The sequence below is a fragment of the Choloepus didactylus genome, chromosome X (genome assembly GCF_015220235.1).
Source record: "Choloepus didactylus isolate mChoDid1 chromosome X, mChoDid1.pri, whole genome shotgun sequence".
NCBI lineage: Eukaryota > Metazoa > Chordata > Mammalia > Pilosa > Megalonychidae > Choloepus > Choloepus didactylus.
Genome location: NC_051334.1, coordinates 49,376,573 through 49,401,736, shown reverse-complemented (window position 1 = coordinate 49,401,736; position 25,164 = coordinate 49,376,573). Strand labels below are relative to the sequence as shown.

General features: G+C 38.3%; 1 protein-coding gene across 6 annotated transcripts in view; it reads left to right on the top strand.

Moving 5' to 3' along the window:
• ZNF81 (zinc finger protein 81) overlaps positions 1 to 25,164 on the top strand; it is a 92,229-nt gene that overhangs the window by 5,637 nt on the left and 61,428 nt on the right. Inside the window, exon 1 of one of the 6 annotated variants that reach the window (XM_037821976.1) lies at positions 5,964 to 6,523. The exons of 3 other annotated variants lie outside the window; for them this stretch is intronic. The gene's annotated coding sequence lies outside the window, so the exon portion shown is untranslated. Of the gene's footprint in view, positions 1 to 5,963; positions 6,524 to 15,172; positions 15,220 to 24,306; positions 24,331 to 25,164 lie in introns of those variants that run through there. 2 more of the 6 variants (XM_037821978.1, XM_037821979.1) reach the window with 2 other exon arrangements.

Below are 25,164 nucleotides of genomic sequence, written 5' to 3'. Positions count from 1 at the left end.
AAAATAACTACTGATAATGCAGTTCTTTTTTTGCCATTTTGCTCTTTTGTCTTTGTCAGTCTTATACCTTTTTTTGACCCTCAAGTCTTCTGTTAATGCCTACTTCATGTTTATTTTATTTTTATATTGTACCATTTTGAGTCCCTTCTCATTTTTTCTGAATATATTTTTCAGATATTTTCTTTGTGGTTACCATGGGGTTAAATTATAACATCTTAAATCTGCAACAATAATATTTGATTCAATACCAACTTAACTTCAATAACATTTGCATACACTATTCCTATACCCCTCTGCCCTCCACCTTTTTAAAATACTTTTTACAAATTATGTTTGTACATTGTATGTCCAAAACCATAGATTTATCATTACTTTTTACGCATTTGGATTTTAACACCTGTAAGAAGTAAGAAATGGAGTGACATATCAAGAAATACAACACAATAGTACTGGCATTTATAATTACATACATTACACACATGGTTACCTTTACCAGAGATTTTTATTTCATTATACTGCTTTGATCCACTTTCTGTTATCCTTCCCTTTTAGTCAGAAGAACTCCCTTTAATATTGCTTGTAGGGCAGGTCTAGTGGTAATGACCTTCCTGAGCTTTTGTTTATCTGGGAATGTCTTAATGTCTCCTTCATTTTTGAAAATAGTCTTGCCAGATATAAAGTTCTTAGAAATTGTTTTCTTTCAGCCATTTTAATATTTTGTATCACTGCCTTCTTGCCTCCATGATTTCTGATGTGTAATCATTTAATCTTACTGGGATTTCCTTGTACATAACTCATTGCTTTTCTCTTGTAGCTTTCAGAATTCTCTCCTTGTCCTTGGCATTGGACAGTTTGATTAATATGTGTCTGGGCATGGTTCTCTTTGAGTTCATCCTTTTTGGGGTTCATTGGGATTCTTGAATGTGCATATTAACGTCTTTTGTTAAATTTGGGAAGTTTTCTGTCATTGTTTCTTTGAATATTCATTCTGCCCGTTTCTGTCTGTCTTCTCCCTCTGTGGCTTCCATAATGTGAATATTGGTACATTTGCTGGTGTCCCACTGGTCTCCTAGGCTCTGTTGGCTGTTTTTTATTTTTTCTTTCTACTCCTTGGCCTGAATTATTTCAGTTGTCTTCTATTTGAGATAACTGATTCTTTCTTCTGCCACCTCCAATCTGCAGTTGAAACCATCTAGGGGATTTTTCATTTCAGTTATTGTGTTCTTCAACTCCAGTATTTCTGTTTGGTTCTTATTGAGACTCTCAAAGAGTTTCCCATATTTTTCCTTCATTGTTTTCTTCATATCATTTAGTTCTTTCTCTGTGTTTTCCTTTATATCTCTGAGCATATTGAGGATAATTTTTCTGGTAAATCCTAAGTCTTGTCCTCTTCATTGATGGTTTCTGGATTTTTATCTTTTCCTTTGGATCAACCGTCATTTCCTGTTTCTTCTTCTTGTATGCTTTTATTGCACACTGTAAATTTTAATATTTTAAAGTGTTAACTATGAGATTTACTCCCTGAGCTGTCTATTCCTTAAGTTCATATCCAGGTAGTGATATGACAGAGATTTTCTTGAATGTCAGAAGCTAATCAAAATAAACAAACCATAGCACAAAGCATCTTTTACAGTCTTTGCATATTAGCTCTGCTTTGGCTGGTGGTTTCCTTCAGAGCCTAACCCTCCTATCAAGAAAATCAGCCAGAGGCAAATGCTAGGTGCAGGGTCCTCTCTTTCTTATCTGAGCCTGCATGGAGCTGAGGGGCCTGCTTCTTGTCCTGGGCTTGTGCTTGATCATGTCCTTAGGGTTTCTCCCATTTACAGTTTACAGGAGTTTGAGTGACTGGCCCCTGTATTCCCTTTGTTTCATATATTTTGGAGTTCCTTGATTGGGTGCATAAACATTTGTAATTGTCATTTCTTCTTGGTGAATTATGCCTTTTATTAATACATAGTGTCCTTCTTTATCTCTTATGACATCTTTGCATTTAAAGTATATTTTGTCCGATATTAGTATAGCTACCTGAGCTTTCTTTTGATTGCAGTTTGTGTAGAATATTTTTTTCCATCCTTTCACTTTCAGTCTCTTTGTGTCACAGGGTCTAAGATGAGTCTCTTGTAAATTGCATATTGCTGGGTCATATTTTTTAATCCATTCTACAAGTCTATATCTTTTAATTGGAGAGTCTAATCCATTCACACTCAAAGTTACTACTGTGAAGGCAGATCTTGAACCAGCCTTCTTATCCTTTGGTTTTTAGTTGTTAGATCTATTTTTTCCCTCTCTTTTTTTCCTTTAAGTTACCCTTACTAATAACTCTTCAGTTCTGTGCTGTTCTCCAGACCTTGCTCTCCATTCTTTTTTCTCAGCTGGTAGAACTCCCTTTAGTATTTCTTGCAGGGCAGGTCTCTTGTTAACATATTCTCTCAGCATTTGTTTGTCTGTGAAAATTTTAAACTCTCCCTCAATTTTGAAGGAGAGTGTGCCGGTTTGGATTTATTGTGTCCCCCAAAATGCCATGTTCTTTAATGCAATCTTATGGGGGCAGACGTATTAGTGTTGATTATGTTGTAATCCTTTGGTTGAGTGTTTCCATGGAGATGTGACTCAATCAACTGTGGGCGAGACTTTTGATTGGATAATTTCCATGGAGGCATTACTGCACCCATTCAGGGTGGGTCTGAATTAAATCACTGGAGCCCTATAAAACAGCTGACAAACAGAAGGAACAGAGAGCAACTGAGAGTGACATTTTGAAGAGGAGCTGCAGTTAAGAGAGGACAAAATGCCCCAAGGGCAAAACTATGGAGAACGCCATTTTGAAACGCAGCCTGGGAACAAGTGGACGCCAGCTATGTACCTTCCAAGCTAACAGATTGGCCAATGCCAGTGGCTTTTCCCCAGTGAAGGTACCTGTTTTTGATGCCTTACCTTGGACACTTTATGGCCTTAAGACTGTAACTTTGTAACCAAGTAAACCCCATTTATAAAAGCTAATCCATTCCTGGTGTTTTGCATAATGGTAGCATTAGCAAACCGAACAGATTTGGGTACCGAGAGTGACGTGCTGCTGAGTTTGCAAATACCAAACATGTTGGAATGGCTTTTTAAATGGATAAGGGGAGGATTATGGAAGAATTGTGAGGAACTTGATATGAAAGGCCTAGATTGCTTTGAAGAGACTGTAGAAATATGGACTCTAAAGATACTTCTGATGAGGCCTTGAAAAGAAATATTGAATGTGTCATTGCAAGCTGGAAGGAAAGTGATCCTTGTTTTAAAGTAGCAGAAAATTTGGCAAAATTGTGTCCTGGTGTCAGATGGGAGGCAGAATTTTGGATACTTAGCTGAAGAGAATTGGACAATAAATATCAAAAGTGTAGCTTGGTTTCTCCTTGCAGCTTATAGTAAAATGCGATAGGACAGAAATAAGCAGAGAAATGAACTCTTGAGTATGAAGAAATCAGAAACTGATTGTTTGGAAAATTCCAGGCTTCCAGAAAGTAAGACCCTAGAGGCTACAGCCCCACGTGAGGATTTAACCAAACATGGAACCTGACCGCCATTTCAGTACAAGCCAGGATTGGAGTTGGAGTTATCCAGAAAGGATTTGTGGAACATCCTATTGTCTGATGTTTTTGACCCCTGTGTACTTCATGCCAAGCCAATGAGATTTTTGAGAGAACTGTATAGCTGGAGTCATGGCTGGCCTGAACTGGAGGGGACAGAAGAACAAATTGAAGGAAAAATGTCTTCAAAGACAGAGCCTTGGAGATTGAGGTCTGGAGTCAAGAGGTCTCAGGCAGGGTGAGCGAAGTGGCCCACTCACATGGAAAGGGTGAGTTTGTCCTGGAGGCAGAGTACAGGCTTTCCGCCTCGATGCTCAGGAAGAGTGCTGCCACCCCAGATCCCAGAGAGGGTGGAGCACATTTCCTGGGTATGGAGGAGAGCCTGGCTACCACTCCACTGTTTGGAGAGGGGGAGCCTTTGCCCCAGAGAGGCAGAGTCTGGGTGGCACCCCGATGTTTGTGGGGGTGGGGCTGAGAAGAAGGTGGACTCCCCAATGTGTGAATAGGTTGGAGCACTCACCCCAGCATTTAAAGAAAATAAGCCTGCCGTGTAAACCTTTGGAAAGTGTGGAACTGCTGCTCTCCCAAGCCCCAAGGATAAAACATCATTGTATAAGTGACTCTCAGACTTTGAAATCTAATGAAGTTTGCACTGCAGGTTTTAGGAACTGTTTTGGTCCCTTAAACCCTGTTTTCCTTACTGTTTCTCCTTATGGCAATGGGAACATTTATCCTATGAGTTTCCCTCCTTTGTACATTGGAAGCAGATAACTTGTTTTAAGTTTCACAGGTCCATAGCCAAAGGGGAATTATGCCTTAGGACAGACCATGCCTATAACTAATTTTGATGGGATCCTGTACTTAACTATTGTTACTGAAATGATTTAGGTTTCTGTGATATTGTAATGGGATGAATTATTTTGTATATGGAAAGATCATGTCATTTGGGGTCCAGGGGGTGGAATGTGCCAGTTTGGGTGTATTGAGTCCCCCAAAACGCCATGTTCTTTAATGCAGTCTTCTGGAGGAAGACGTATTAGCGTTGATTAGGTTGCAATCCTTTGATTGAGTGTTTCCATGGAGATGTGACTCAATCAGTTGTGGGTGAGACTTTTGATTGGATAATTTCCATGGGGGCATTACCCCACCCATTGAGGGTGGGTCTGAATTAAATCACTGGAGCCTTATAAAACAGCTGACAAACAGAAGGAACAGAGAGAAAATGAGAGTGACATTTTCAAGAGGAGCTGCAGCTAAGAGGGGACAAAACACCCCAAGAGCAACAGTTCAGAGAACGCCATTTTGAAATGCAGCCTGGGATCCAGCAGATGCCAGCCACATGCCTTCCGAGCTAACAGAGGTTTTCTGGACACCAGTGGCCTTTCTCCAGTGAAGGTACCTGTTGTTGACGCCTTACCTTGGACACTTTATGGCCTTAAGACTGTAACTTTGTAACCAAATAAATCCCCTTTATAAAAGCCAATCCATTTCTGATGTTTTGCATAATGGCAGTATTAGCAAACTGGAACAGAGAGCTTTGCTGGATAAAGAATTCTTGGCTGGCAATGTTTCTCTTTCAGAATCTGAAATGTGTCATATCATTGCCTTCTTGCCTCCATGGTGTCGAGTAGTCAGTACTTAGTCTTATGTTGTTTTCTTGTATGTGGTGAATCGCTTCTCTCTTGCTGCTTTCAAAAGTCTCCTTCTCTTCAGCATTTGACAATCTAATCAGTATATGTCTTGGAGTAAGTAGGTTTACTTGGATTTATTCTTTTTGGAGTTTGTTGGGCATCTTTAATTTGGATATTTATGTCATTTAGAAGGGTTGGGAAGTTTTCCCCAACAATTTCTTTGAATACTCTTCCTAGCCCTTTACTCTTCTCTTCCCCCTTTGGAACACCAGTGATTCTTATATTTGTGCGCTTCATGTTGTCTATCATTTCCGATGTCCATTTCAAAATTTTAAATTTTTTTCACTGTTTGTTCTTTTGTGCTTTCTCTTTCCATCACCCTGTCTTTGAGGTCAGTAACTCGTTCCTCTACTTCTTCAAATCTGGTGTTATGTGTCTCAAGAATATTTTTAATTTGATCAACAGTCTTTTATTTTCATAAGATCCACTATTTTTTAATTTACTCTTTCAAGTTCTTCTTTGTGCTCTTCTGGGGTCTTCTTCATGTGCTTTGTATCCTGAGCCATAATATTGATATTTGTGTTTATTTCTTTGATTAATTGCTCCAAATTTTTGTCTCTTCTGGCTTTTTAATTTGCTTGTTTGGCTTGTCCATATCTTCTATATCCTTCAAGTGCTTTGTAATTTTCTGCTGGCTTCAGGGCATTTGTTTGTCTTGATAGGGTTATTTTGGGTAGTGCAGTATTAATTGAGTATTTATATATTATTTGGTTTGCTGGAGTACAGTTTCCCAATTCTACCATCACTTGGTGCTCTTGAGGCACAGTTTGCTGGAGTGCAGTTTCCATAACCTACCATCAGGTGGCACTCTTGAGGTACAGCTTGCTGGAGCACGGTTTCCTTAATCTACCAGCAGGTTGCGCTCTCAAGTAGGTCTTCCTCGAACTTCTCCTCTGCGGTGGGTGGAGTCCAAACCAGGTGGGGAACCAATCAGTGCACCAGATCTCTGTGTGTTCTGGGGAATCTCATTCCTGGGGCTGCAATGTGGGCCCTGAGAAGGTAGGCAGGGAGCCTGATCAAGGGTACCCTACAGGTGGGACTTGGGCCCTGCCTGCCAGTTCTCTGCCTGCCTTGCACCCGTGAGTCTCTGGGGTGTGGGAGGGGCTCCTGATCACTGGTATGGCACCTCTCCCTTCCCTGCTTCTCACTGTTGCACCCCCCGGACTTCCATGGAGTGAGAGCAGTCATAGCCTGCTGAGTTCCTCACAGAAGCTCCCCACTGTCTGGCTGTGGAGGATCACCCCCCAGCAAACTGTCAAGGTAGGTGGGTGGGAGTGGAGAGCCGCTGCTCACTGCCTTGCCCGATGGTGGTTTTGTTGCTGCTGGCCTGTGGGGGTGGGGGTGTCAGTCCAGATGGGGAACATGCTCACCACGTCCCTCCAGCCACCGTCTCTCCTCCATTTTTGTTGGGTGTCCTTTCCATGTACTGTGGGGAACCCTCTATGGCTGGTCACACCCCGAAACTGCGGTCCCTGGTGTCCTCTGGCCCCTTTGTAGTTACTCTAATGGAGGAAAAACCTGTCCACCTCACCTACTCTGCCATCTTCTGACACTCTTTGCCTTATTCCCTTTGAAATAGTCTTTTACCCCTTCCTTGGTGCTCTCTTGTGTGACTTAATGCAGGTAGCCCTCCGCCCAAGGCATTTTCACTGAATTGTTTCTTAAACTATCCCATCTGCATGCTTGGTGCTTCTGTGTCCTCAGGACAAACTCGGAGAGTGCAAGCCTGAGACAAGTTACCTGGCCCAGCCCCTCAGATTTTCACTGAGTAGTGTGGTACTGACATACATGCAACCCACTTTGTGCACAGGGGCCACTCTGCTCCCTCTGGAACAGGATCAGGAACCAAAAATGGGAGCACAAGGTTGCTCCACCTGTGTTGTGGAGTGGTTGGAGGAGGAGTCAGCAAGGGCACCAGGATCTTCTTTTATGGCTTTTGATGCTCCATTTTCTTAATTCAGCACTTGCCCTGTTAATGCAGTCCTTTAACTGTTTTCCATAATTTTGTCGTGGGTAACTGTCTTTAAGATTCTTCTGCTGCTTGCCTAAGAGGAGTTGGAACAATGGCTGCCTTCAGAGCCTAACCCCAGTTATCTGAATAGCTAATCAAAAGGAGTGATTAGCAGTCAGACTACATATCACTGGAGTTTGGAGGACTAAGTCTTTGTGTCTCACCCTGGCAACAGGAAGCAACACCAGGAGACCAAGTTGGAGTCCCCACTGCTGCCCACCACTAGTTTTGGGGGTCGGGGATCATAGCCCTACAGGGAGGGTTGAACTCCACTAGACTCAGGCATTTCAAAATAGTTGATTCCGACAGTTCCTGCCACTTCAACAGTTGTTTTGTTGGAGGGACTAATTCCTGGAGCTTCCTACTCTGCCATTTTCCTACAATTCTCTCAATGTCCTTTTTAATTTCCTGTGAGACTTCCTTTTTGACCCATGGATTATTTAGATATGAGTTGTTTAAATCCAAAGTATTTAGAGCTTTTCCTATTATCTTTCTGTTGTTGATTTCTAGTTTGATGCCATTATGGTCAGAGACGATACTCTGTATGATTTCAGTTTGTCGAGATTTGTTTTATGACCCTGGATATGGTTTTTCTTGGTAATGCTCTGTAGGTTCTTGAAAAGAATGTGTATTTCAATTGTGTTTGGCTAGAATATGGTGAGTACTTTCAAAAGGTTTTCTGTTCTGTTAGGCCACCCTTTTCCTGGTCCTTTAATTAGGAAGAGTAGGCTTTTCTTAGAGCTTTTATTGTTGGTGCCTGTTGGTGATTCTAAGGTATAAGCTTCTCCAGTGCTCCATCTTGGATATATGGAAGGGAGAAAGAAAACCCAGGGAACTCGCCACTGTGTTGTTCCTCAAGTTCTGAGGTCTATAGGTTGCCTTTCTTTCCTTCTTATTTGTGTTTGTAGTGTTATGTCAATTTTTTTTCCTGATCTCTTCTACACTCACTGATCTCGTGGCAATTCTTTCTTTTCTTTCTTTTTTTTCTTGTATTAACTTTATTAATTTATATTTTGCTAGGGAAGCACCCATTTCACATCAGTATTTAAATATGTTTCTATATGGTTGTGCATAATATTCCACAGCAATTACCTTAAAACATTTCTTTATCTGGTTTGGTAGAGGTTTATCTATGAAATTGGTCATTTCAAAGGACCAGCTCTTTGTTTTCTTTAGACCCCCTATTGTTATGTTTATTTTATTTATTTAAGGTTTTTTTCTTTTATCCTTTACAACTTACTGGCTTTCTTGGCTTAATTTTCCTTTTTCCTATTTCTAATCTTCTAGGTGGAATACAAAGCTCTTTTTTGGTTATGCTTATTTTTAAATTAAAAGTAAAGCCACTAAGGCTGTAAATTTCCCTCTAAATTCAGCTTTAATTGTGTTCCATAACGTCTGGTAAGAGTTGTGTATCTTTCACATTAACTTCTCACTTTGATCCTGAGTTATTTAGGAAAGTGTTTCCTTTTTTTTTCTTCTTAAAACAGCTTTATGAGATACATCCAATACCATAAAATCCACCTTTTAAAAGTATATTCAGATTCTGGTATGAGGAAGGTGTTCGGAGGTGGATTGGGGTGATGAGTGCACAGCTGTGTGATGGTACTGTGGACAGTTGATTGTGCACTGTGGATGACTGTATGGTATGTGAATATATCTCAGTGTAACTGAATGTTAAAAAGTATATTCAGAATTGTGAAACCATCACCACAATATAATTTTAGAACATTTTCAACATCCCCAAAAGAAACCCTCTGTACATTAATAGACATTCACCTTTCTTGCCACCTCCTACTCTTCACCACAACTCCAGCCCTAGACAACCACTAATCTACTTTCTGTCTCTATGGATTTGTCTATTCTGGACTTTTCACATAAATGGAATCAATAGGTGGTCTTTTGTGACTGGGATCTTTCATATAGGTTAATGGTTTCAAGGTTCGTCCATGTTGTAGCATGTATCAGTACTTTTTTATTGTTTAATAATATTCCATTGTATGGATATACAGAATTTTGTTTATGCATTCATCAGTTGATGGGGTTTTTGATTGTTTCCACTTTGGGGCTGTTGTGAACAGTGCTGTTATGAATATTTGAATAGAAGTTTTGGAGTGGACATGTGTTTTCATTTCTCTTGGGTAGACATCTAGGAGTGCAATGGCTGGCTCATATGGTAATTCTGTGATTAACATTGTGAGGAACTGCAAAACTGTTTTTCAGAGTGGCTGCCCCATTTAACCATCCCACAAACACTCTGTGAGAGCTCTAATTTCTTCAGAGTTTTACTGACACTTGATATTGTCTTTTTTTTATTTAAGTCATTCTGATGGCTATCAAGTGTTATCTCATTGTGGTTTTGATTTGCATTCCCTTAATCACTAATGATATTGAACATTGTTTCATGTGTTTATTGGCAATTTGTATATCTTCTTTGGAGAAATGTCTATTCAAATCCTTTTCCCGTTTTTAATTGGGTTATTTGTCTTTTTATTGCTGAGGTATGAGTTGTTTATATATTCTGGATACAAGTCCTTTGTCAGATATATGTTTGCAAATATATTCTCCCATTATTTGGGTGTCTTTTCACTTCCTTGATGGTGTCCCTTGTAGCACAAACATTTTAAATTTTTATGAAGTCCAATATATAATTTTTTTATTTTGTTTCTTGTGCTATTGTTGTTATATCTAAGAAAGTGTTCACTAACCCAAAGTCATAATGATTTATCCTTGCTTACTTCTAGAAGGATTATAGTTTTAGCACTTATATTTAGGTCTGTGATTCATTTTGAGTTAATTCTTATGTATAGTATGAAGTAGGGATCAAAATTCATTCTTTTGCATGTTGATACCCTGTTGTCTTAGCACCATTTGGAGAAAAGAGTATTTTTGTCCTGTTGATTGTCTTGATACCCATGTTGAATATTAATTGACCATAGATGTAAAGACTTATTTCTGGACTATAAATTCTTTTCCCTCGATTGGTATTCTATCTTTTTGCCAGTATGACACTATCTTGATTAGTGTAGCTTTGAAGTAGGATTTGAAATTGAGACATGTGAGTCCCCCAACTTTGTTCTCCTTTTTCAAGATTGTTCTTTGCATTCCCATATGAGGTTTAAGGTCAGATTGTCAATTTTTGGAAAATAAAAAACCCAGCTGGGATTTTGAGCAACAAGGCATGGAATCTTTAGATCAGTTGGGTGTATTGCCACGTTAACAATGTTAAGCTTCTGATACATGAATATGGAATGCCTTTCCACTCATTTAGATCTTCTTTAATTTCTTTCAACAACATTTTGTACTTTATAATGTATAAGTCTTGCTCTTACTTTGTCAAATTTAGTCCTTAGTATTTTATTCTTTTTGCTGTTGTTACAAATAGGATTGTTGTCTAATTATTTTGGGCTCTTCATGGCTAGAAAAACAATTAATTTTTGTATATTAGCATTGTATCCTGCACACTTCTGAACTCATTCATTAGTTCAAGTAGATTTTTAGTGGATTACTTAGATTTTTCTATAAACAAGATTATGTCATCTGAAATAGTTTTACTTCTTCCTTTCTAATCTGGATGCCTTTTATTTCTTTTTCTTGCCTACTTTCCCTGACTAGCACTCCATTAGAATTTTGAAAAGATGTGGCAATGGAGGACATCCTTACCTTGTTCTTGATCTTATGGGGAAAGCATTTATACTTTCTCCATTAAGTTTATCAGCAGTAGGTTTTTCATAGATTCCCTTTATTAGCTTGAGTAAGTTCCCTTCTCATTCTAATTTTCAGAGTGTTTTAAACCTGAAAGGGTGATGGATTTTGTCAAATGCATTTTCTTCATCTATTAAAATGATCACGTGGTTTTTGTCCTTTATTATGATATGTTACATTGACTGATTTTTTTGGATGTTAAACAAACCTTGCATTTCTGGAATAAATCCATTTTGTCATAGTGTATAATCCTTTTTATATGTTGCTGGATTCAGTTTTCTAGTATTTTGATGAACATTTTGGCATTTGTATTTATATGGGATATTGGTCTTTAGTTTTTTATTTTCTTGTGATGTCTTTGTCTAGTTTTGGTATCAACAGACAACTGGCTTCATGGTTAGGAAGTATTCCATCTTTTTTTTGAATTTAGTTATAGACACTCCAGTTCTCTTTTGGTTGATGCTTGGTATATATTTTTCCATCCTTTGCTTTCCACATATTTGAGTCTTTGAAACTGAAATGTGTCTCTTTTAGACAGTGTATAGTTGGATCATGTTTGTTTATCCATTTTTCCATTCTCTGCCTTTTGATTGTGGTGTTTAATTCATTTACATTTAATATAATTATTGATAAGGTAGGATTTATGCCCACCATTTTGATTTTTCTTTTCTACAGGTCTTGTGTCATTTCTGTTCCTGTATTCCTTGTTCCTGCCTCTGTTTTGTGTTATATAAATATTTCCTAGCATACCATTTTAATTTTCTTGTTTCATTTACTATATTTTAAAGTTATTTTCTTAGTGGTTGCCCTGGGGAATTATTAACATCTTAAAACAATCTAGTTTGATCAAACTAACTTAATGTCAAAATTATAGAACAACTTTGCTCTAATATAATACCTTCCTTCTCACCTCCTTTGTACTATTATTGTCATACAAATTAGATCTTTATATAAGTCCATCATTACAATTTTTAAATTATTGCTTTATGCAGTTATCTTTAAACACAGGAGAAGGAAAGAGTTATAAACAAAATATGTTTATACTGTCTTTCATAGTGCCCATGTAGACACCTTTACTGGCGCTCTTTAATTTTTAGTGAGGATATTAGTTACCGTCTAGTGTCCATTCATTTCAAGTTGAAGGACTCCCTTTTGCATTTCCTGTGGGGTAGGTCTACTAGTGATAAATTAAATTTTTGTTTATTTGGAAATGTTTCAGTTTCTCCTTCATTTCTGAAGGAGAATTTAACTGGATATAGAATTCTTGGTTGACTGTCTTTTTCTTTCAACACTTTGAAGATGTTATTCCACTGCCTTCTGCCCTCCATCTTTCTCATGAGAAGTCAGCTGTTAATCTAATTGAATTTCACAGTAACCTGTATAAACCTACCAGATCTCACTTCCTATTCAAAGTTCCATGTAATTATGGTGTTTGAATAAACTGACCATACAAGTTAAATTATGTAATTTGCTGCAGAAAATATAGATCCTGCACCAAGTAGACATCTCCACCCTTGGTCTCACACAGAAGTTGAGATTTTAAAACACAGTCAATATCATCCTTTACCCTTTGGCCTGATTTGCCTTAGTCCTAACCAGATCTCCTTCATTCATATCTCTAATTGAAGTCTGAAACCTTTTTCAGCTTTTTTAACAGTTGCTGTATGAGGTAATACTGACATTCATAGCTGCCAAGCTCTAGCTCTGAGTTTCAGGTGTCACACAGATACCCAAAGTTCCAGAGACTGACTAGGTTGTACTCAAAGAGCTCAGTGTCTCAGAATTTGGAGATAACCATTACAACTCAGGAATAGATGTGACTGCTGTAAGAGTTTACATTCCAATAAGCATTCCCCTGATAAGCTGTGCTCTAAGATTCAATTTTCAGAGTTTACACATTATAGTTAGTCCATATTAGTGAGGCATTATAATGTTTGTCTTTTTGTTTCTGGCATACTTCACTCAAAATGATGTCCTCAAGATCCATTCACCTAGTTGCATGTCTCACAGCTTCATTCCTTCTTGCAGCTGCTCAATATTATATTATGCATACATCACAGTTCACCATTCTGTTTATCAGTTGATGTACCCTTTGGCCACCTCCATCCATTGGAAATCATGAATATTGCCGCCATAAACACCAGTGTGCAAAAGTACATTCGTGTCCCTGTTCTCAGATCATCCAAGTATATACCCCATAATGAGGTTGCAGGACCTTATGGCACCCACATACTTTGTTTCTTGTGGAACCACCACACTGTCCTCCAGATAGGCTACACCATTCTACTTCCCTGCCAACAGTAAATAGGTACATCATTCTCTCCATGTATTCTCCAGCCCTTGTATCCCTCTGTTTATATTTTTCCCTGCAATTTTATAGAGATATAGTTACATACCATACAGTCATCAACAGTGTACAATCAGTGGTTCACAGTATCATCATATAGTTGTGCATGCATCACCTCAATCAGTACTTGAGCATATTGATTATTCCAAAAAATTTTTAAAAGAATAAAAAAGATAAAATAATTAAAATACCATCTAATACAATATAATAATAAGTTCAGACATCAACACCACTACCGAGAATCCCATAACCCTCCCTTATATCCCCCTCTCATAGACATTTAGCTTTGGTATATTGCCTTTGTTTTATTTAATGGAAGCATATTACAATGTTATTGTTAACCATAGACTCCAGTTTGCTTTGGTTATATTTTTCCCCAATACCATCCCTTTTTCAACACCTTGCAAGGTTGACATTCATTTTTTCTCCCACATGTAAAAACATTTTTATATTTGTACATTTAGTCACCATCATTGACCACTATAGGTTTCAATAAATTATACAGTCCCAGTCTATCTGTCCTTCTGGTGTCATACTTGTCCCTAGCCCTCCTCTTTCAGCTTTACTCACAGACATTTTTGGTCAGTGTACTTACAGTATTGTGCTACCATCACACATTATTATGCTATCCATTTCTGGATCTATACAATCAATCCTGTTGAACATTCTATACTCCTTCAGCATCAAATGCCCAATCTCTTCCTCTTTCTATTTCCTTGATAACCTTTGTTCTCACCTTTTAACTCTCAAAGTTTGCTTGTTAATGTTAGTTCATATTAATGAGACCATACAGTATTTGTCCTTTTGTTTCTGGGTAACTTCACTCAGCATAACGTCTTCAAGGTTCATCCACATTATTATATGTGCTGTGACTTTTTTCTGTCTTACAGCTGCATAATATTCCATCATGTGTATATACCACAGTTTGTTTATCCACTCATCCATTGATGGACATTTGGGTTGTTTCCATATCTTGGCAATTGTGAATAATGCCACTATAAACATCGGTTTACAAATGTCCGTTCATGTCTTAGCTTTCAGTTCCTCTGATTATATACCTAGTATTGGAAATGCTGGATCATCTGGCAGTTCTATACTTAGCTTCCTGAGGAACCAGCAGACTGCCTCCCAGAGTGGCTGCACCATTCTACATTCCCACCAACAGTGGATAAGTATACCTCTTTCTCCACATCCTCTCCAGCACTTGTAATTTTTTGATTGTTTTTTTTTATAGTGGCCATTCTAGTCAGTGTGAGAAGATATCTCATTGTGGTTTTGATTTGCATTTCCCTAATAGCCAGTGAAGTTGAGCATCTTTTCATATGTTTTTGACCCATTTGTATTTCCTTTTCAGAAAAGTGTCTATCCATGTTGTGCCAGTTTGGATGTGTTGTGTCCCCCCAGACACCACTATCTTTGATGTAATCTTGTGTGGGCAGACCTATCAGTGTTAATTAGATTGTAATTCTTTGAGTGTTTCCATGGAAATGTGCCCCATCCAACTGTGGGTGATGACTCTGATTGGATAGTTTCCATGGAGGTGCTGGCCCGCCCATTCAGGGTGGGTCTGGATTAAATTACTTAAGCACTATATAAGATCAGACAGAAGGAGCAAGCTGCTACAGCCAAGAGGGACACTTTGAAGAAAGCACAGGAGCTGCAGATGAGAGACAGTTTGAAGATGGCCTTTGAAAGCAGACTCTTGCTCTGGAGAAGCTAAGAGAGGACAAACACCCCAAGTGCAACTAAGAGTGACATTTTTGAGGAGCTGCAGCCTAGAGAGGAATGTCCTGGGAGAAAGCCATTTTGAAACCAGAACTTTGGAGCAGACACCAGCCACATGCCTTCCCAGCTAACAGAGGTTTTCTGGACACCATTGGCCATCCTCCAGTGAAGGTACCCGATTGCTGATGTGTTACCTTGGACACTTCATGGCCTTAAGACTGTATAACCAAATAACCCCCCTTTTATAAAAGCCAATCCATCTCTGGTGTTTTGCATTCCAGCAGCATTAGCAAACTAGAACGCATGTCTTTTGCCCATTTTTTAATTGGGTTGTTTGTCTTTCTGTTGTTGAGTTGTAGGATCTCTTTGTATATTCTGGATATTAAACCCTTATCTGATGTATGGTTTCCAAATTTTGTCTCCCATTGTGTAGGCTTTCTTTTTACTTTTCTGAAAAGTCCTTTGATGTAAAAAAGTGTTTAATTTTGAGGAGACCTCATTTATCTATTTCTTCTTTGATTGCTTTGCTTTGGATGTAATATCTAGGAAACTGCCTGCTATCACAAGATCTTTAAGATGTTTGCCTACATTTTCTTCTAAAAGTCTTATGATCTTAGCACTATGTTTAGGTCTTTGATCCACTTTGAGTTAATTTTTGTATAAGGTGTGAGATAGGAGTCCTCTTTCATTCTGTTGGATATGATTATCCAGTTCTCCAAACACCGTTTATTGAAGAGGCTGCTCTGTCCCAGTTGCATTGGCTTGACTGCCTTATCAAAAATCAATTTTCTGTAGATGAGAGGGTCTATTTCTGAACACTCAATTTGATTCCATTGGTCGGTATATCTATCTTTATGCCAGTACCATGCTGTTTTGACCACTGTTGCTTTGTAGCATGTTTCAAAGTCCGGTAGTGTGAGACCTCCCATTTCATTCCTCTTTCTCAAGATATTTTTGGCTACTCGGGGCATTCTGCCCTTCCAGATAAATTTGGTTATTAGTTTTTCTATTTCTGCAAAGTAAGTTGTTGGGATTTTAATTGGTATTGCATTGAATGTATAAAACAGTTTAGGTAGAATTGACATTTAAGTATATTTAGTCTTCCAATCCATGAACATGGTATGTCCTTCAATTTTTTTAGGTACTGTTTGATTTCTTTTAGCAGTTTCTTGTAGTTTTCTGTGTATAGGTCTTTTGTGGCCTTGGTTAAGTTTATTCCTAAATACTTTATTCATTGGTTACTATTGTAAGGGGAATTTTTCTTGATTTCCTCCTCCTGTTGCTCATTTCTTGTGTATACAAACACTACTGAATTTTGCATGTTGATCTTATAGCCTACCACTTTGCTGAATTCATTGATTAGCTCTAGTAGCTTTGCTATAGATTTTTCTGGATTTTCTACATATAGAATTTTGTCATCTGCGAACAGTGAAAGTTTTACTTCATCCTCTCCAATTTGGACACCTTTTATTTCTTTTTCTTGCCTAATTGCTCTAGCTAGAACTTCCAGCACATTGTTGAATAACAGTGGTGACACTGGACATCCTGTCCTGTTCCTGAGCTTAGAGGGAAAGCTTTCAGTCTTTCCCCATCGAGTATGATGTTAGCTGTGGATTTTTCATATATTGTCTTTATACTATTGAGAAAGTTCCCTTCTGTTCCTATCCTCTGAAGTATTTTCATCAAGAAAGGATGTTGAATTTTGTCAAATGTCTTTTCTGCATCGATCAAGATGATCATGTGGCTCTTCCACTTTGATGTATTGATGTGATGTATTACATTAATTGAGTTTCTTGTGTTGAACAAGGCTTGCATTCCTGGAATAAATCCCACCTGGTCATGGTGTATATTTCTTTTAATGTGCTGCTGGATTCAAATTGCAAGTATTGTGTTGAGGATTTTTGCATCTATATTCAAGAGATTGGGCTATAATTTTCTTTTTTTGTAGTATCTTTGTCTGACCTTGGTATTAGGGTGATGTTGGCTTCATAGAATGAATTAGATAGCTTTCCCTCCTCTTCAATTTTTTTGAAGAGTTTGAGCAGGATTGGTACTAATTCTTTCTTGAATGCTTGGTAGAATTCACATGTGAAGCCATCTGGTCCTGAGATTTTCTTTTTTGGGAGCTTTTTGATGACTGACTCAATCTCTTTACTTGCGATTGGTTTGTTGAGGTCATCTATTTCTTCTCAAGTCAGTGTTGGTTGTTCATGCTTTTCTAGGATGTTGTCCATTTCGTCTAAGTTGTCTAGCTTTTTAGCATATAATTGCTTGTAGTATCTTCTTCTTATCTCCTTTATTTCTGTGGGGTCAGTAGTTATGTTCCCTTTCCCATTTCTGATTGTATTTATTTGCATCTGCTCTCTTTTTGTTATTGTTACCCTAGCTAGGGGTCCATCAAATTTATTGATTTTCTCAAAGAACCAACTTCTGGTTTTGTTGATTCTCTCTATTGTTTTCATGTTCTCAATTTCATTTATTTCTGCTCTAATCTTTGTTATTTCTTTCCTTCTGTTTGATTTGGGGTTAGTTTGCTGTTCTTTCTCTGGTTCATCCAGGTGAATGGTTAATTCCTCTATTTTTGCTTTCTCTTCTCTTTTAATATAGGTGTTTAGGGCAATGAATTTCCATCTCAGCACCACCTTTGTGGCATTCCATAAGTATTGATATGTTGTGTTTTCTTTGTCATTTGCCCCAAGGTATTTACTAACTTCTCTTGTAATTTCTTCCTTTACCCGTTGGTTTTCTAAGAGGGTGTCATTTAGCCTCCATATATTTGTGAGTTTTCCTACCTTCTGCCTGTTATTGATCTCCAACTTCATTCCATTATGATACGAGTGAGTGTTTTGTAAAATATGAATATTTTTAAATTTGTTGAGACTTTCTTTGAGGCTCAGTATGTGCTCTATCTTAGAAAATGATCCATTAGCACTTGAGAAAAATGTGTATCCTTCTTTTGTGGGGTATAGTGTTCTACAAATGTCTGTCAAGTCTAGTTCATTTATTGTACAATTCAACATCTGTTTCCTTATTGATCTTCTGTCTAGATGTTCTATCCACTGATGAGATTGGTGTATTGAAGTCTCCAACTGTTATTGTAGAGGTATCTATTTCTCCCTTCAGTGTTGTCAGTGTCCCATGTATTTTGGGGCATAAATATTTATGATTGTTATATTTTCTTAATGCATTGACACTTTTATTAATACACAGTGTCCTTCTTTATCTCTTTTGTTTTACATTTGAAGTCTAATTTGTCTGATACTAATTTAGCTACTCCCACTTTTTTCTGGTTGCTGTTTGCATGAAATATCTTTCTCCAACCTTTCACTTTCAGCTTATCTTTGTCCTTGTGTCTAAAGTGAGTTTCTTGTAGACAGCATATAGATGGGTCCTGTTTTTTAATCCATTCTGCCAGTCTATGTCTTTTTATTGGGAGGTTTAATCCATTAACATTTAGTGTTATTACTGTAAGGGCAGTACTTTCTTCTACCATTTTATCTTTTGGATTTTATACATCATATCTCATTTTCTCTCTCTCTCTCTTTTTACCCTCCTTGATAGTCTTCATTTCTACACTCTTCTCTAGACCTCTCTTTCCTGTCTTTTCTCATCAGCCTGTAGCACTCTCTTTACTATTTCTTGCAGCACAGTTCTCCTGTTCACAAACTCCCTCAGTGTCTGTCTGAAAATATTTTAATCTTGCCCTCAGTTTTGAAAGACAGTTTTACCACATATAGAATTCTTGGTCAGCAGTTTTTCTCTTTCAGTATCTTAAATATATCATACCATTGCCTTCTTGCCTCCATGGTTTCTGTGAAGAAATCTGTACATAGTCTTATCAAGCTTCCCTTGTGTGTGATGGATTGCTTTTCTCTTGCTGCTTTCAGAATTCTCTCTTTGTCTTTGACATTGGAAAATATGATCAGTAAGTGTTTTGGAGTATGTCTGTTGGTATCTGTTCTGTTTGGGGTACACTGCACTTCTTGAATCTGTAATTTTATGCCTTTCATAGATGTTGGGAAATTTTCAGTGATTATTTCTTCTACTATTTTTTCTGCCCCTTTCCCCTTCTCTTCTCCTTCTGGGACACACATAACATGTATATTCGTGCTCTTCATGTTGTCATTCAGCTCCCTAAGACCCTTCTTATAGTTTTCCCTTCTTTTCCCTATCTGTTCTTTTGTGTGTAGTTTCAAATCTCCTGTCTTCCAGTTTACTGATTCTTCTGCCTCTTTAAATCTATTGTTGTATGTCACCATTGTGTTTTCCACCTCTTGTTTTGTGCTTTACATCCCCATAAGTTCTACCATTTATTTTTTCAAGCTTACAAATTCTTCTTTATATCCTTCATCTCTTATGCCACATTTTCCTTCAGCTTGTTGCTTTGATTTAAGAGATTTGTTTGAACATCTTTAATTAGTTGTTTCAATTCCTGTATCTCAGTTGAAGTGTTAGTTTGTTCCTTTGTCTGATCCATAGTTTCATGTTTCCTAGTATGACTTGTTATTTTTAGCTATCTAGGCAACTGTTTTTCTTGATTAGTTTATTCTGGAGCTTGTTTTCATCTTTTACCTGGGGTTTTCTTGTTGGTTGTCTTTGTTCTCTATCTATTCTCTGGCATTCAGTTCAACTTATTCTAGACCTCCAACCTAGCTTCTGTTTAGTTGATCATAATTTTTCACCTCTTGTTTTTCTGTTTCTTGCCCTGCCTCTATGTAACCTTTTTGTGAGAGGGTCTCCCCAGATATGATTGGTCCCAATCAGATTTTCCCAGTCCAGACATGCCCTGTCTCAGGAAGAGGGTATGAAGTTTCTCTGAGAATGAGACCCCGCAGGTTGTCATACCCTCCTGTGAAGCCTCTATACTCTGTGCTTTTTCTATCCTGCCCAGCAGGTGGTGTTTGTCAGCCTGCAGCTCCCCACCAGTGTAAAGAGGTGCCACAGGTGCCTTTAATTCTCTGCTGACCCTGTCCCTTCCAGGGGCATGGCTTACTCAAGCTGGTCTCTGTTTTCTAGTTCCTGTGGTGTGAGTTCTTTGAAAGAGGGCCGCCACTTGAGCTGGACCCCCCCTCCTTTTCTTGGTGAAGTTATGCCCTTTAGGGAATTGTCTCCCCTACTAGGCTGATTGCTTTGTCTCTCAGACCTATCTTAGCTCTGCCTTTGCCTGGGTCCAGTGGCCAGTTGCAAATATCTGAAGCTTTCTGTAAAGCACTACTTAGAATAGTTATTAAAAAAAAATCCTTTTTCAATGCTTTTCCCCAGACCCCAAGTTTTGTCAGTCCCAGTATAGACTATTTAAAGATATGTCCTTTAGGCTATTATCTCTTTCACCTGAATAGTTACTCTCAGACATCTTTAATTCCTCCCTTGCTGGGGAAATGTTGAAGCAGGGGCTCTGATGGGCTATTGAACAGTACAAAGATAAGGAGTCAGAGAGCAAGAAAAGAAAAGAAGAGAAGAGACAAGAAAAAAAAAGAACCCTTTTTCAGAGCCAGACCCCAGCTCCCCTGGTTTGCAAATGAGAGCCCAAGTTGGTGCCCATTTCTATGTGCCTCTTTTTCTTGGAGCCCAGCCCTTTTCCAGTATTCTGAACAACTCCAACTCCAAAAGTCTCTCTTTTTTTTTGCTCTTGTTATTAGCCCCGCCTCCTCTCTGCCAGGCAGAATCCCTTGGGTTCCTTTTGTGCATGCTCTTGGATTATCTGTGCTTGGAAATTTTATTAAGCAGTCTGAGTTTGTTATTTAATTCTGCAGGTGGTGCTGGGTTGAACCTCCCTCCTTGCTCCCAGCACAGATTGTTTTTTTTATCCCCTCAGGGAACCAGCTCAAAGACAGTCTGCTATGCCTGAGGGGGAGGGGCAGTAGCCCCCTGGCTGGGGAAACTTACAGTTATTTGCTGCAAATTCAGCTTTTGTATGATGCATGACTGGTCACAGACCCCAAAATGACTGTTCCATACAGTTTCTGGCTATTTACCAGCTGCCCTAGAGGATAAACTAAATTCCACACTTTGATGGTACTTTTAATAGAGCCTCCAAAGTGGTCAGATTTCTCCGTTGTCTGCAATGCCTATCCTTTGGCTATTGCACCTATGAGCTGGGGAGGGAGAGGGGAATAGCCCAACTTAAAATGTCACAGAGTGATTCTCTTACTGAAATTCTGTAGCTTCTCTTGGATAGATGAGTTTCAGTATATTCTCTGCCTTTGGTTAATTACCAGAGTTCTGAGGTGTTTGGTTTTAGTTGTTTGGCCCATATTTTAATCGTTTTAGGGGGATAGAGAGTTTACCAAGGTCCTCACACTGCCATTCTGGAAGTTGATCTTCTAGGAAAGTGTTGCATAATTTTTATATATATATATATATATATATATATATATATATATGTAGAGAGAGAGAGAGCGAGCAAGAGAGAGAGAGCGAGAGATTGTTCACATTAACATACAACTATCCAGAGATCCAAAGTGTACAATCAATTGCCCATGATACCATCATACAGCTGTGCATCCATCACCACAATTAATTTTTTTCAATTTTTAGAACATTTTCATTGCTCCAGAAAAGAAATAAAGACAAAAAAAGGAAACTCAAATCCTCTCATACCCCTAACCACACCCCCCTCCATTATTTATTCATAGTTTTTTATAGTACATTTGCTACTGTTGATGAAAGAATGTTAAAATACTATTAACTGTAGTATATAGTTTTCAATAGTTATATAGTTTTTTCCTATATGCCTCTCTATTATTAACTTCTAGTTATAGTGTCATACATTTGTTCTAGTTCATGAGAGAGATTTCTAATATTTGTATAGTTAATCACGGACATTGTCCACCACAAGATTCACTGTTTTATACATTCTCATCTTTTAACCTCAAACTTTCCTTCTGGTGACATACATGATTCTGAGATTACCCTTTCCACCACCTTCACACACCTTTCAGCACTGTTGGTTATTCTCACAACATGCTACCATCACCCCTGTCAATTTCCAAACATGTAAGTTCACCCTAGTTGAACATTCTGCTCACAATAAGCAACCGCTCCCCATTCTTTAGCCTCGTTCTATATCCTGGTAACTTATATTTCATGTCTATGAGTTTACATATTATAATTAGTTCATATCAGTGAGACCCTGAAATATTTGCCTTTATGTGTATGTCTTATTTCACTCAATATAGTGCCCTCAAGGTTTCTTCATCAACCCCTTTCTTTTAAGACGGCTTTGTTCACACACCATACATTCTGTCCTAAGTAAACAATCATTGGTTCCCTGTATAGTCATGTATTTATGTATTCAGGACCATTGCCACTATCTATATAAGGACAACTCCATTTCTTCCACAAAGAAGGAGGAAGAGTCAAAGAAGGCAGAGAGACAAAAGAAAAAGAGAAAGAGAGAGAAAAACAGTGACAAAAAACATGACAGCTAGAAAGCAACAAAAGGAAAGACAGCATTAACCTAAAGTAGAATAAAGAGTCAGACAACATCACCAATGCCAGGAGTTGCATATCCTTCCCCTATCCCCCCATATGCATTTCACTTTGGTATATTGCCTTTGTTATATTAAAGGAAGCATAATACAATATTTCTGTTAATTATAGTCTCTAGTTTGCATTGATTGTAATTTCCCCTTAATCCCACCCTATTTTTAACACCTTGCAATGTTGACATTCATTTGTTCTACCTCATGTAAAAACATATTTGTACTTTTATTACAATCGTTGAGCATCCTAGGTTTCCCTGAGTTATACAGTCCCAGTCTTTATCCTTTGTCTTTTGTTCTGGTGTCCCACATGGTCCCAACCTTCCTCTTTCAACCACACTCACAGTCATCTTTGTTCAGTGTACTTACGTTGCTGTGCTACTATCTCCAAAAATTGTTTTCCAAACCTCTCACTCCTGTCTTTTCCTTTCTGTCTGCAGTGCTTTCTTTAGTGTTTCCTGTAGAACAGGTATCTTGTTCACAAACTCTGTCATTGTATGAGAATATTTTAAGCTCTCCCTCATACTTGAAGGACAGTTTTGCTGGATATAGGATTCATGGTTGGTGGTTTCTCTCTTTCAGTATCTTAAATATATCACCCCACTTCCTTCTTACCTCCATGGTTTCTATTAAGAAATCTGCACATAGTCTTATCAAGCATCCTTTGTATGTGATGGATTGCTTTTCTTTTGCTGCTTTCAGGATTATCTCTTTATCTTTGACATTTGATAATCTGATTATTAAGTGTCTTGGCATAAGCCTATTCAGATTTATTCTGTTTGGGGTATGCTGCACTTCTTGGATCCGTAATTTTATGTCTTTCATAAGAGATGGGAAATTTTCATTGATTATTTCCTCTATTATTGCTTCTGCCCTTTTTCCCTTCTCTTCTCCTTCTGGGACACCCATGACACGTACATTCCTGATTTTCATTTTGTCCTTAAGTTCCTGGAGACATTGCTCATATTTTTCCATTCTTTTCTCTATCTGTTCTTGTTCTCCAGTTCCTGAGTGTTTTCTTCTGCCTCTTGAGATCTGCTGTTGTATGTTTCCATTGTGTCTTTCATCTCTTGTGTTATGCCTTTCATTTCCATAGATTCTGCCAGTTGGTTTTTTGAACTTTCAATTTCTACCTTATGTACGCCCAGTGTTTTCATTATACAGTTCATCTCTTTTGTCGTATCTTCCCTAAACTTTTTGAATTTACTTAGTATTAGTTGTTTAAATTCCTGTATCTCAGTTGAAGTGTAAGTTTGTTCCTTTGACTGGGCTATAACTTTGTTTTTGTTAGTGTGGGTTGTAGTTTTCTGTCTTCTAGGCATGGTTTCCTTGGTTACCCCAATCAGGTTTTCCCAGACCAAAACAGGCTCCAGTGCTAGAAGGAAGAAATATTCAGTATCTGGTTTCCCTGAGGGTGTGTCTTAGAAAATTGGTACATCCTATGAGGCCTTGGGTCACTGTGCTTTTCTGCCCAGCAGGTGGCACCTGTCAGCCTGTAACTCCAAACTGGTGTAAGGATGTGTGGCCTGTGTCTGTTTTCCCTCAGGCTCTGGGGTCTGGTTCTGAATGGAAGGCGGGTAGTAGAGCTGGGCCCCACCCCTTTCCTCTTAGGGAAGATAGACCTCCTAGGGAGAGGTCATTAGCATTTCAATGGTCTCTCTCTGCCTGTGCTGTCTCCACCCTTGTCTGGGTCAGAGCACTGGGAACTGAAAATGGCTGCGGCTTTCTCCACTGAGCCAAAACAGGGACAGAAAGACCACTTCAGGGCCAGTCGATGGCCACCCTCCAGCTCTCCAAGGTCAGTCTTCACCCAAAGCCTCTGTCTGCTTGTTGGGGATTTGTAGCTTGTATCGAGCAGTCCATGCTTATTAACTAAAACCCCATTTGGAGCTCAGCTTTGCTATATTCACTTGCTTGGAGAGAGCTGCTCTCTAGCTCCATGAGGCTTTGCAGCTTGGGCCGTGGGGGAGGGGGCTTCCAACTTGGATCTACAGGTTTTACTTACAGATTTTCTGCTGTGATCTTGGGCATTCCTCTCAATTCAGGTTGGTGGACGGTCATGTTTGTCCCCCCACAGTTATTCCAGATTATTTACTAGTTGTTCCTGGCTGTTTACTAGTTGTTCCAGGGGGACTAATAGCTTCCACTCCTCTCTATGCCACCATCTTAGATCCTTCCTGTTGCATGATTTTTAACTGGCTAAGATATCTTCGTCATATTTTTTGTTGTTTATTTATTATTTTCTTGTACTATGAACAGAAAATGTAGCCTGTTAATGATGGTAGCACAATATTTTGAATGTAACTAATACCACTGTATTGTACAGTTGAAAGTGAGTAATGGAAAATTTTGAGCTGTATAATTTTAACTACAATAAAATAATTATAAATTGTCAGAATTTCTTTGTGACCGAGTTATTTAATGGAATTTTATAAAAGTTCCATGGGAATAAGAGAAGAAACCATATTCTCTTTCTTTGGTACAAGTCCTCTTTATATTTAAAAAGTTTTTCTTGTTCATATCTTTTATTTTACTTCTTATTTATTTTACTTAGTTGTTTTCTCTTTATCCCATTTCTTACTTCTGTTGTATTAATAAGTTCCTCCTCAGTTTAAGTGGGTATTTTCCCTTT